The following is an 11,651-nucleotide window of genomic DNA, read 5'->3' on the forward strand; positions in this document are numbered from 1 at the left end:
TTAAATAAAAAAGGAATAATAAAAGGGATAGAATACTTATGTAGATTCATTGGTAGGAATTTCAGATAAGCGGAATGGAGATGCTGTAGAGCTCTCGGACGCCTGCTCTCCTATTCCTTCTACTCAATCCTTCTTACTCCTTTCCATGGCAAGCTTTGTATAGGGGTTCACTATCAGCTGTGGCTACTTTCATTCCTCTCGGGGAAATAACCTGTACGGCTGTCACTCGCACAGCTAACCAGTCTGGAGGCATCACCCATGGTTGATAGCTACATCCCATCCTCGCAGTGAAAGCTAATGCACGCACTCTGTCACAGTACGGCCAATCACCGGTTGGTTCCCGCTCCTACTGGAATAGAATCCCTCTTTTGCGTTTGTCACTAACGCCCAGCAGGTTAAAGTTTGAAGCACGTCACAGTCATTCATGAACGGAATCCTACTCGGAATACCACAGACAAGGTGAGACTTTCCGGATTCCCAGGACCCTACTCGGAACACCACAGACAAGGTTGGACTTTCCGGATCCAGATGAATGCCGCCATCTATCTAGCTTATACCACGAAGATTCTGTTGGGGAATCTAAGAGATACACATTCAAGCTTTGTTGCATGTAGAACGGAAGTGGTTGTCAATCACGCGCGTTCATCAGTGAGAATAATAATGAGGGTTATCTAACTCATCATCATTCATCATGTTCTTGAGTACGAATGAATATCTTGGAATAAGAATAAGATAGAGAATTGAATAAAAGAAAATAGAACTTCATTAATCTTTGAGGTACAGCAGAGCTCCACACCCTTAATCTATGGTGTGCAGAAACTCCACTATTGAAAATACATAAGTAAAAGAAGGTTCAGGCATGGCCGAATGGCCAGCCCTCTCCACGATCAAGTGACCGAATGATTAGAGACTTAAAGTGGTCAAAAGATGTCTAATACAATAGATAAATGTCCTATATATACTAGACTAGCTACTAGGGTTTACATGAGTAAGTAATTGATGCTTAAATCCACTTCCGGGGCCCACTTGGTGTGTGTTTGGGCTGAGCTTGATCAATCCACGTGTAGAGGCATTTCTTGGCGTCAAACTTCAGGTTATGACGTGTTTTGGGCGTTTGACTCCGGATCATGACGTTTTTCTGGCGTTTTACTCCAGACAGCAGCATGAACTTGGCGTTTAACGCCAAGTTACGTCATCAATCTTCGAATAAAGTATGGACTATTATATATTGCTGGAAAGCCCTGGATGTCTAATTTCCAACGCCGTTGAGAGCGTGCCAATTGGAGGTCTGTAGCTCCAGAAAATCCATTTCGAGTGCAGGGAGGTCAGATTCCAACAGCATCAGCAGTCCTTTTGTCAGCCTTTTTCAGAGTTTTGCTCAAATCCCTCAACTTCAGTCAGAATTTACCTGAAATCACAGAAAAACACACAAACTCATAGTAAAGTCCAGAAATGTGAATTTAACATAAAAACTAAGGAAAACATCCCTAAAAGTAGCTCAAACTTACTAAAAACTATATAAAAACAATGCCAAAAAGCGTATAAATTATCCGCTCATCACCTCCCCACGCGTCCGCATCACTCGAGCGAACGCGTGGCCCTGTACAATCGACGTAAATGGGTGTGTGGCAGTAAGTTGAGCTGGACTTGGGCTGGACTCGTGCTAGAAGCACAAGCCCTACCACGCGAACGCGTGCTCCACGCGTCCGCGTCGTTTTTAACATATGGCCAAGCACGCGATCGCGTCAACCAGGCAAACGCGTCACCCTAAAATTTGGCGAAACGAGTTTCACGCAGAGAGTTGTGCGAACGCAAGGCTGCTCTGGTGCTACTAGCACAAATCATGTCACGCGTCCGCATGACCGACGCGTCCGCGTCACTTCATCTAAGCGCTATTCGCGCGAACCCGTGACCCACGCGTTCGCGTCGCCTGCGCCGCACAACTTATCCAAATTTGCCAAAATATCTTATCTTTTTCTTCCCCAAATCCTACTTTTTCTTTTCCCTTCTTATTTCTTTCTCCCCCCTTCTGTCTTCTTCCTTCTTCATTCTTTCTCACTTTCTACTTCCTTTTTTTTTCACCACCATTATCAAGGTTTTTTCTTTTCTTCTCCACTCTTCACTCTTCTATTCTTATTCTTATTTTTATGTTTTCTTCTTCTTTTTCGTTTTACCTTTATTATCTATGTTCTCTTCTTCTTTCTTTTTCTTTTAATTGGTGTTGAAAATTTATTTGGGTCATTATTTTCTATACTTTGCTTGTGGATTATTAAGGAATTGTTTAACAATTATATATTATAGGGTTGCTTGCATGTTCAATTTAATATTTTCTATACCTTATTTACCATGCATGCTAAGTGTTTGTGAAAAAGCCCGTATGGCATTGTGCACTATTTTCAGATTTCTTTTATTCTACTACTTTAAATGCTTGCTTTTCACAAAACCATTTTTATGTTTTATTAATTTAATATAATTGTTATTACAACCACATTGTTAGTTTGGAAGACTTGGTAATTTAACTTGGACATTGAATGCTTGATCTATGCTACTCATGCCTTTGCCAGCATGCCAATAAACACCTTGCATTTCACTGTCATCATATGCACTTTTCACATTGATAACTTTTCACATGTAGTCATGACCATGTATTAACGTCATTCTTCTTTACTGTGCATTGATTACCACCTTTTCCATTCTCTTCCTTTCTCTAACCCTTGAAATTTTAACATCCTTACTCTTTCCCTTTCAAGATGGCCACCAAGAAAGGAAAAGAGAAAGCTACTCCCAAACCACCAGCAAGGAGAGGAATAAAAAGAGGATTAGTGGCAGAGCCATCTTCAACTGCAGTTAAGCCCTCAACAAAAAGAATTAAGAGGATTATAAAGGTCGATGAAATAGAGAAAGCCTTCCGAGCAAAGGACACTACGTGATTTTCCAACCACTACTGTGAGCAGATGCTCCCAATCCTGGCAGAAAGAAATTACAACAGTGAATACCTTCTTATCCTCAGGACCCGTATTGCTGAATTTGTTGAGCCGCGAATTGAGCGACGACAATGGGGATTCCTACAGAGACAGCCACGACATGTTAATCTTTCATGGGTAGTTGAATTCTACTCCAACTTCCACTTCCCAACCCTGCAGTTTTTCTATGTTTGTCAGAGGTAAGTCCCCATTACAGAAGAGGCCATTCAACAAACTTTAGATCTTCCCCCTGCTCCAGAAGGACTGGATGCATTTTAAGAGGCCGCACTCAAGCGCCAGACGTACCAATTTGACTGGGACGCTATTCTCAAAATTATCGCACAACCTGGCAGCAGATGGATTTATAGATACCATCGTTCCTGACCTAAGGGAATATTGGCTTCCGCACTTACCTTGGAGGCTCACGTTTGGGCACAGATTATGTCCCCTTACGTCTTTCTGAGCACTCATGAGTCCTCCTTCACTGCAGACATGTCCGTTCTACTATGGTGCATCCTTACAGACCAGCCTCTAAACCTACCAAAACACATTCGGAATGCCATGGGACACGTACAAATTGTGGACAACTTACCTTTTCCCGCCTTGGTCTCAGATCTTGTCTCAGCAGTTGGAGTCTCCTACAGAGCTGGGGACACCAAAGCCATGCTTCCACGGGATGATTAGTACGTCCCTAACGGAAAATATCTTCGGCCACCAAATGAAACTACCAGCCAGTCCACAGAACAAGCTACAGACATTCCTCCTTCAACACCACAAGCACCTTCAACAAGTCAGCTTCTCCATCAAATACTGGAGAAGTTGGACCGACAAGAACAGAAAGCGAAGCTACGAGAGTGCCGCAACCAGTGCCGATTCAAATACCTCAAGAAACTACTCACAGGCAACCACAGACCTGACACAGACCCAGACACTCCGGACTCCACTTCCTTTACCAGCACAAGGAGCCATGACGGTCCCGACTGTGGAGATACTGCCACCAGCCCACCTTTGTTCTTGACAGATAGCACCGAGGACGGTGCAAAGCCTTAAGTGTGGGGAGGTCAGTCAGTACCTGACTTCTGGAGGTAATTTCTCTTCCCTAACACCAATTTCTTTTTTTTAGAATAGGATATACTGCATAGTAATAGGTTAATTGCATGCATGCTCTACTTGATTGAAAAGATAATAAGTTTCTTTTAAGACCCTATTTTTGAAAAAAAAAAATTTCACTAATTTAAATCAAAACCTTTATGTTAAATTTGTTTGAAGTTGTAATTGGAACATGGTTTTTGAGCTAAAGAACACACAACCTGTGAGATTTTGAGCCTAAATACATGGTTACATTATTTAACCATAAATATTTTATTCTTGTGTATTTACTTCTCTATGATTGTAATTTGAATTTTTTTATCCTATATGTCCAATGTTAATGTGTTATATGCATGCATATGATTGAGGCCATTGTTTGTTTAGCTCACTTATCCCAAATAAGCCTACCCTTTTAATTACCTTTGTTAGCCACTTTGAGCCGTTTTAATCCCATTTGTTCTACATTTTACCACATTACTAGCCTTAAGCAGAAAAATAATTAAATATCCCAATTAAATCTTTGGTTAGTTTAAGGTAGAAATTGTGTGTTAATTGAGTGTGGGAAAACTGTGGGAACAAAGGTTAATAAAGGAATATGTCATGATAAAATAATGGAAATTTGGGTACCTACTCATGTGAAACTATAAAAGAAAATTAAAAATCTATGTGCATTGATAAGCTATGTTTATTTTCATGTTCAAAAAAAAATTTAGTAAACAGGGGGACAAAATTACCCCAATGATAAGTTAAAGTTCAATAATCAATGCACATGTGATAAAATTAAAATAAAGGTTGATACATGAGTATGGAATGTGAAAAGGAAATTTTGGGTAGCTAGGTATGAATTTTGAAATTATATAGAATATACATATATGATTAGGTGAAAGCTTGGGTTAATTAAAGATTCAATTTATAAGCTCACTTAGCCATATATACCCTTACCCTTACCTTAGCCCCCATTACAACCTTGAAAAGACCTCATGATGTTTGCATTGGTACATTAAATGTTGTTGATTGGTTAGGTGAGGAACAAAAATTAGAAAGCATGATTAGAGAAGGATAGAGTGATTACCCTATACACTAGAGAGATTAGAGTGCACACACACCATTAGTGAGGGTTCAATGCTTGATTCCATGTTCCCTGCTTTCACAAGCTGTCTTCTTATAAATCTACTTGCTTTTACTGTATGATTTAAACTAGTGGAATCTGCTCTATGTTTTGTCTTAGAGAACTTATTTAATTTTAATCAGATAGACAAAATCATATAGTTGCATTCATATATGTAGGTTGCATTGCATTGTATGAGTCTTGCATGTCCCTATTCATTCATATTTATCTCCTTCAACTAAGCATGAGGACATGCTAATGTTTAAGTATGGGGAGGTTGATAAACCATTATTTTATGATTTATATTGTGTTTAATTGAGTGGTTTTATCAAGTCTTTCACCCACTTATTCATATGATTATCATGATATTACAAGTCCTTCCCAAAATTGTTCTATGATTGAAAACTTGCTTCCTAAAGATCTTTTAATTGTATATTTTTTTATTCTCCTTTATACCCTTCGATGCCGTGATCTGTGTGTTAAGTGTTTTAGGCTTCATAGGGTAGGAATGGCTTAGAGAATGGAGAGGAAGCTTGCAAAAAGGGAAGGAACACAAGAAATTGAGGAGATGACCAACGAGAAGTGACCGCGCGTAATGGAGGAAACCGCAGTGACGCGCTCGCGTGCCTGATGTGAACGCGTGGATCGGAAGCTGCACAAGTGACGCGAATGCGTGGACGACGCGCACACGTGGCACAAAAAACGCTGAGTGACACGATTACGTGGACGATGCGGTCGCGTGACGTGCGCGATCTGCAGAATTTACAGAAGTCACTGGCGTGGATTCTGTGCCGCATTTTAACCCAGTTTTCGGCCCAGAAACGCAGATTAGAGCCAGGGAACATGCAGAGACAAAAGACAATTCTCATTCCGCATAATTTTTAGTTTTAGATCTGATTTTACTTTTCCTCTAGGTTTTTCTTTACACTCATAATTTAGGATTTCAAGATTTTGGCTTTGATTATTGAGAAGAGTCTACCTCCGGAACTGGTCATTCTAGTTTGTTTACCTACTTTCACTTACTCTTTCATATCTTTAATTTGTCTAGAGTTACGATTGGATTATTTTTAGAGTTTATTAATACAAAGACTATTTTTATTTTTAATTGATCTCTTTGAATATTGTTTATCATGTCTCTTTTTATTTTCCTTCTTAATTTTGTGAAGTCTACATTTATAATAATGGAGTAGTTTCCCAACTTGATTGGGAGTTGATTAAAAGGAGAACCTTGAGTTGGAATACTCAAGAGTTCAATTGTAATTGGTTCGTTGTTGGTTGGCTTGTTAGTCACTAACTCTAATCCTTCCCAAGGGAGAGGATTAGGACTTGTGAATAGAAGTTGACTTTTAACTTGACTTTCCTTCATTCGTTGAGGGATAACTAAGTAGAAACAACCACTAATTATTAATTTATCTTGAGAAAATTATAACAAGGATAGAACTTCCGATTAATCTTCTCCCGAGCACGATTTTTGTTTAAATTACATAAATTCTCTGATTTAATTTCCTGTTATTCAAACTCAAAAACCTTTTGGAAAACCTCTGATTAATAAAATAGCACATCTTCCTGCAACTCGTTGGGAGATGACCTGGGACTCATACTCCCAGTATTTTATTTCTAAAATTTGTGACAACTCTTTTCTAAATTGACAAGTGGATTTTTGCAGGTTAAGAGCTGTACTTACAACGCTATTTTTCTTAATAATTCTTAATCTGCCAATTTCCGTCACGTCAATTTCGTATGACATCTTAAACAAAATAAACCAGCATTAAAAAGACTATATACAATGCTAAAAGCAAAAAAATAATAAAGCAGTAAACCCAGTTAAAAAGGCAATGGCAATCAAAGACGGCAACTAAATTACAACGAGAAGTGGAAGAGTTTTTTAAGCATGATGATTCAGACATGCCTAAATTAAAACTCAAAATAAAAATGTCACAAATAACTCATGCATACATAGACTAAGTCAAAAATAAATTAATAAACTCATAGTACCTTAGCAAATTTTCCACTAAAAACAGAGAGTGCAACCTTTCAGAAAGTTGGTATGTGTTGGATGATTACGGTAGTTAATCTAGGATATACTTTCCTCTTAGAGCATCAACCTCTTCACCGGTTAGATCTACCATATGAGATTGGCTCAACAATAGGAGAGCTGTTGATATCTAACTGACAATAGTTGTAAAAAGAATATTAAAAAGGAAAAACTTAATGCAATTTTCTTAAGTCAACTAAAGAACAACCCAACAATCAACTTAATGCAGTTTATACTTACAAATTCACCCAATTCATCATGAATCTTCCTCCACTTAGCATTAGAAAGAGCCCTTTTCATCCAATTTCTTCTTCAGATGTTCCATTCTGACCTCATGATCTAATGTACAATTCTTAATCAAACCTCAGATTCTCTAATTCTATAAAGGAATAGAACCCAATGGACTCCACATTCAGCCATCTCAAAGTAAAAACTAAAGGCTTGTTTTTGTGAAAATATTTTCCATTTTCAGGATTTTGTGAGTGAAAAGAAAATAGAAAATACGATTTTATTATTTTCATTTTCTTCACAATCTTAAAAACAAAAAATATTGGAAATAAAAAAGTATTTTCACAATCCAAACAAGCCTTAAGGTTCTTAAGGAATAACTGAAGCTTATCAAAAAGAGAATATTAAAAGTAACAGGGACATTGGACAAGGGAGCTATAAAGCTACACAATATATATGCAAAGTTACAACAACTCTAGCAGCAAAATATGAAAATAAATGACAAATATTTTAAACAATAGGTACGAACAAAATTTCCAAATCTGTATATTCAAATAATGTCAGAATGGATCAGACTCTGGTTCTAAATCCAATAGCAACCTCAAAGTATTTTCAATCTACATGGAGAATAAACATGTGTAAAAATCACCCTGCAAGCAGAATATAGAAAGAAGACAAAAAAACAAAGAAACAAGAGGCAATACTACTTGATAGATTCATACAATTTCAGAAACTTCCAGAATGTATAATGTTTATTAGGGTAGACTCAGTCTTTTCTCACATAACAATTTGAATAGTCATGTTTTATTCTAAATTTACCAAGGCAAACTGTACCAGTGTCATGTCCAATATAAAATGCAATTTTAAAAGCATTGCCTTGAACTCATTTATCACTTTTTCAACTTCTTCGAGAACACATTTTAGGATCCCCACCTGAATCTGATTCAAGATCATATGAAAGGCTAACTTCAATAAGAAAAGAGCATGACAAGTTGTTCAGAAATAGAAGAGAAAATCCATAAATATTATATCACATGGTAAATGATGGAATAGCTACCATTTTTTGAAAGGTGACTCTTCAATGGAAAAAACCTCAGTGACATGTATATTGAAATTTCAATAAACCTCTAAAACAATATAGCTTACCACCACCAATCAAACAAGAGTAACCAATAAAAAGATTTAAATCAAAATAATAGTCTCATACATGAGAGGGAAGAGCAATTGACTTGGCCTTCTTGTATTCCCTGTCTACCAAATCAAATTTTCCCTTGCTTAATGCTACCACGGATAGTACCTGGTAAGTTGAAAGGGCTCGGAATCTCTGCAGCTTTCCTTAGGCAGTCCTAATTTTTTCGTCTTTAGCCTACAGAATCCAAATAATTCATGAAAAAACTTATTTTGAAAATTCAAAAAGATGCCACAAGAAAATATAAGATTTAGACTTTACTCACTTGTCTCTCAAACAAAGGCTTTAAAGTACGATTAGCTTACAAATTAACTCATTGAATAATACTATGCAAATGGGAAGTCCCAGATCCTTCAGGGTCATCCTCAGTTCTTCTTAACTTTGATTCAATATCTGTATATTGGTTGGGGAGAAAAAAAAGGCCAGCATATTTCAGTTCACCAAATAAAACTGAGAAAAAAAAGAGTGCTTCTTATAAAATTGAATGACATGTTCCAAAAGTGTAGGGCTCTTTGTATCTAACTGTGTATAGTGTATAATGTGTAGTCTAGATTTTGATTAAGTGGTACATATCTTTATACATTAACATGAATCAAGATCTCTTTAGACAATTCTGAGTTCGCCTCTCATAAAGAATCAAAGATCGTATAATAATCCTCGATTTTGCCAGTGTTCTGGTGTATTTGTTGGAAGAAAATATAAAGTTTTTAATTATTCCCTTCCGACTATTGATAACATTTCAAGAGATTACTTTTTTTGCATCTATTTGGTACTTTGTAAATGGCCATTTTGAGTTCTTTTAGCAAATATATATAAGGATTGGCATGCACTGCATGGTTTATCAATTATAGCACATAGCATAGCATTTTAATCTCTCAACACACCAAAGAGGAAAATCTTCTAAACCCTAAATAGATCATGCACTTTACACCAAATAGAGGCAAAAATAATCCTATCACATAAATTTGTTTGTCTCAAAAGTCTGTCATTGAAAGTATGTGAATTGGGCATGTTTAGCATGCAAAGGCTTCAATGCATGATTGTGTTACAAACCGCTCTTTTTTCACCAGTAGTTATTTTCATTTCAATATATAGAAGATTAAGATCAATGAAAGATGTTGAAAGACGTAACTCACCTTCTTAGTTGTGAGTTGTGCAACTGCATGAAACCAAAATGACATTATTGATTCCTTAACAAGTTCTTATAACCATTTTCATAAGCATTTCTAAGACATTTATTATCACTTTCATCTAATTATGAACCTATATTGCAATAAGACAGCCACACAATGTTTTAGATTGATAGGAAGGTAACTAAAGCAAATTCATTCCCTTCTTTCCACAGCCTTCTCATAAATAAAATAGTTAATTAATAATAGCCCTTACCTTGAACTCGAGTAGATCCACGATCTGAATCTCACATTTTGAACTCATCTTTAACCTTTGCAAGTTCAATTTTTAACTTTTCTTCTGAGGACATATTATCTGCATGGAAGTAATGGAATTAGCAAAAAGTGGACAATCAACACACATTAGTAACAACATCTTCAATTATAAAAGTAAAACACTCAAAATTGCTAATAAATAGAGAATTGGCAAACCTAGTTGTAAACAACACAGAGTTGGAGAAGAGTGAGGAGATGTAGAGAGAAATGAGCTTGGAGCACAAGGGGAAAAGCTTGGAATCATCGCAGAGAGCCAAATGATTTTCAGCAAGGTTATTGGTAAGTCCAAAACAATGTTAAGTGCCTAAACCAAAGTAATAATAAAGAAAGGAAAAAATCAGAAAAAGAATCAAAGACATATATAAAATTTTAGTGGTTTAATTGAATGTCTACATTAAAAAGATCAAGAGATACAAGTTATAACCCAACAGTTCAATAACTTAGAAAGTGATTGAACATTTTAATCAAAGAAGAAAAAAAGTGAAGGAAATGTGACTTACTTTTAAGTACACTGTAATCACATAGGAGTTACTGTCAGCAACTGCTTCCCATACATAATGCTTATCAAATCAATGGTAGAAACAATAAATCAAGAGCATGCAACTAAGAAGTCACACATGCTACCTTCTCAGAACAAGAAAAGCAGAGTAGAATTCATCATCAAATTAACCAATCAAACCTTTATCTGCCCCCAAATCAGAACAAGAAACAGCTAAAGAATAAGAAACATTGCAAGCAAAATAAAGAGAACAGTAAGCAACCTATTTTGACTAATATGCTGAGATTTAAACCAATTTAATTAAATTTTTTCTTCCAATCTAAGGCAAGCCTAAGACAGTCGATTAGAATGAAATATTTTCAAGAGAACAAAGGAAAAAAGGGAGAAGAACCTACCTCGCGAGTCTGCTGCCAGAGGAGAAACTTACAGCACGGTAGCTCGATGGATAAGATTGTCGCATAGGAAAATACCAGAGGAGGAAATTGATAATGGAGGAGACGTAACAAGAGGAGACCGTCACTAGAGGAGAGGTTGCCGGAGGAGACGTCACAACAGGAGACCGGCGCTAGATGAGATGTCGCAGGAAGAGACGTCGCATAAGGAAATTGTTGCTAGAGTAGCTGTCGCGAGAGGAGAAGTCGTGTGATGAGACTATCGCATGAGAAGACGTCACCAAAGGAGGTCATTGTTAGAGAGGATCGTCGTCAGAGGAGATTGTGAACATAGGAGATTACGAGTGGTAGAGATTCAACCGTTCTCTCGCAGTGGCCATCGTGTCACATGGAACGTGTAACGAAGGTTAAGTTAGGGTTGGGATGTTTTATACAATGTGGTAATGGCATTTTAAAATTGCCTTAATCCACAAAAACTACCATCAGGTTTTAATTATGGCACCATACAAAATGTCATAATATTCTAATATTATGCGGTTTTGTAGAACCACGGTAATATTAGTGCCATTTTATGTCTTTTTTTTTGTAGTAAAATTAAAGAAAAGGGGTGGTGTTACTGCCATCCATCACAGTTGCAGTTGAGGAAAAGAAGAGGAAGCAGAGACAGCACAGAAGAGATATTGCCGTTTCCGTTATAGCTGTG

At 37.0% G+C, this 11,651-nt stretch overlaps 1 long non-coding RNA gene across 13 annotated transcripts; it reads right to left on the reverse strand.

The window, feature by feature from the left end:
* Nucleotides 1-798: 798 nt before the first annotated feature.
* On the reverse strand, nt 799-11,382 carry LOC130981959 (uncharacterized). Of its 13 annotated transcripts, none has more exons than XR_009087061.1 (8): nt 10,558-11,381; nt 10,214-10,361; nt 9,999-10,097; nt 9,749-9,771; nt 8,878-9,005; nt 7,436-8,789; nt 7,156-7,329; nt 799-1,408 (listed from the first exon to the last, which is right to left on the reverse strand). It is a non-coding gene; the product is annotated as an uncharacterized LOC130981959 (long non-coding RNA). The 13 variants fall into 13 exon arrangements; XR_009087066.1 differs by lacking the exon at nt 799-1,408 and having other exon boundaries at nt 6,980-7,329; nt 10,558-10,617; nt 10,952-11,382; XR_009087060.1 differs by lacking the exon at nt 799-1,408 and having other exon boundaries at nt 6,980-7,329; nt 10,558-10,742; nt 10,952-11,382.
* Between the last annotated feature and the right edge of the window lie 269 nt (nt 11,383-11,651).

The sequence above is a fragment of the Arachis stenosperma genome, chromosome 5, assembly GCF_014773155.1.
Source record: "Arachis stenosperma cultivar V10309 chromosome 5, arast.V10309.gnm1.PFL2, whole genome shotgun sequence".
Lineage (NCBI taxonomy): Eukaryota > Viridiplantae > Streptophyta > Magnoliopsida > Fabales > Fabaceae > Arachis > Arachis stenosperma.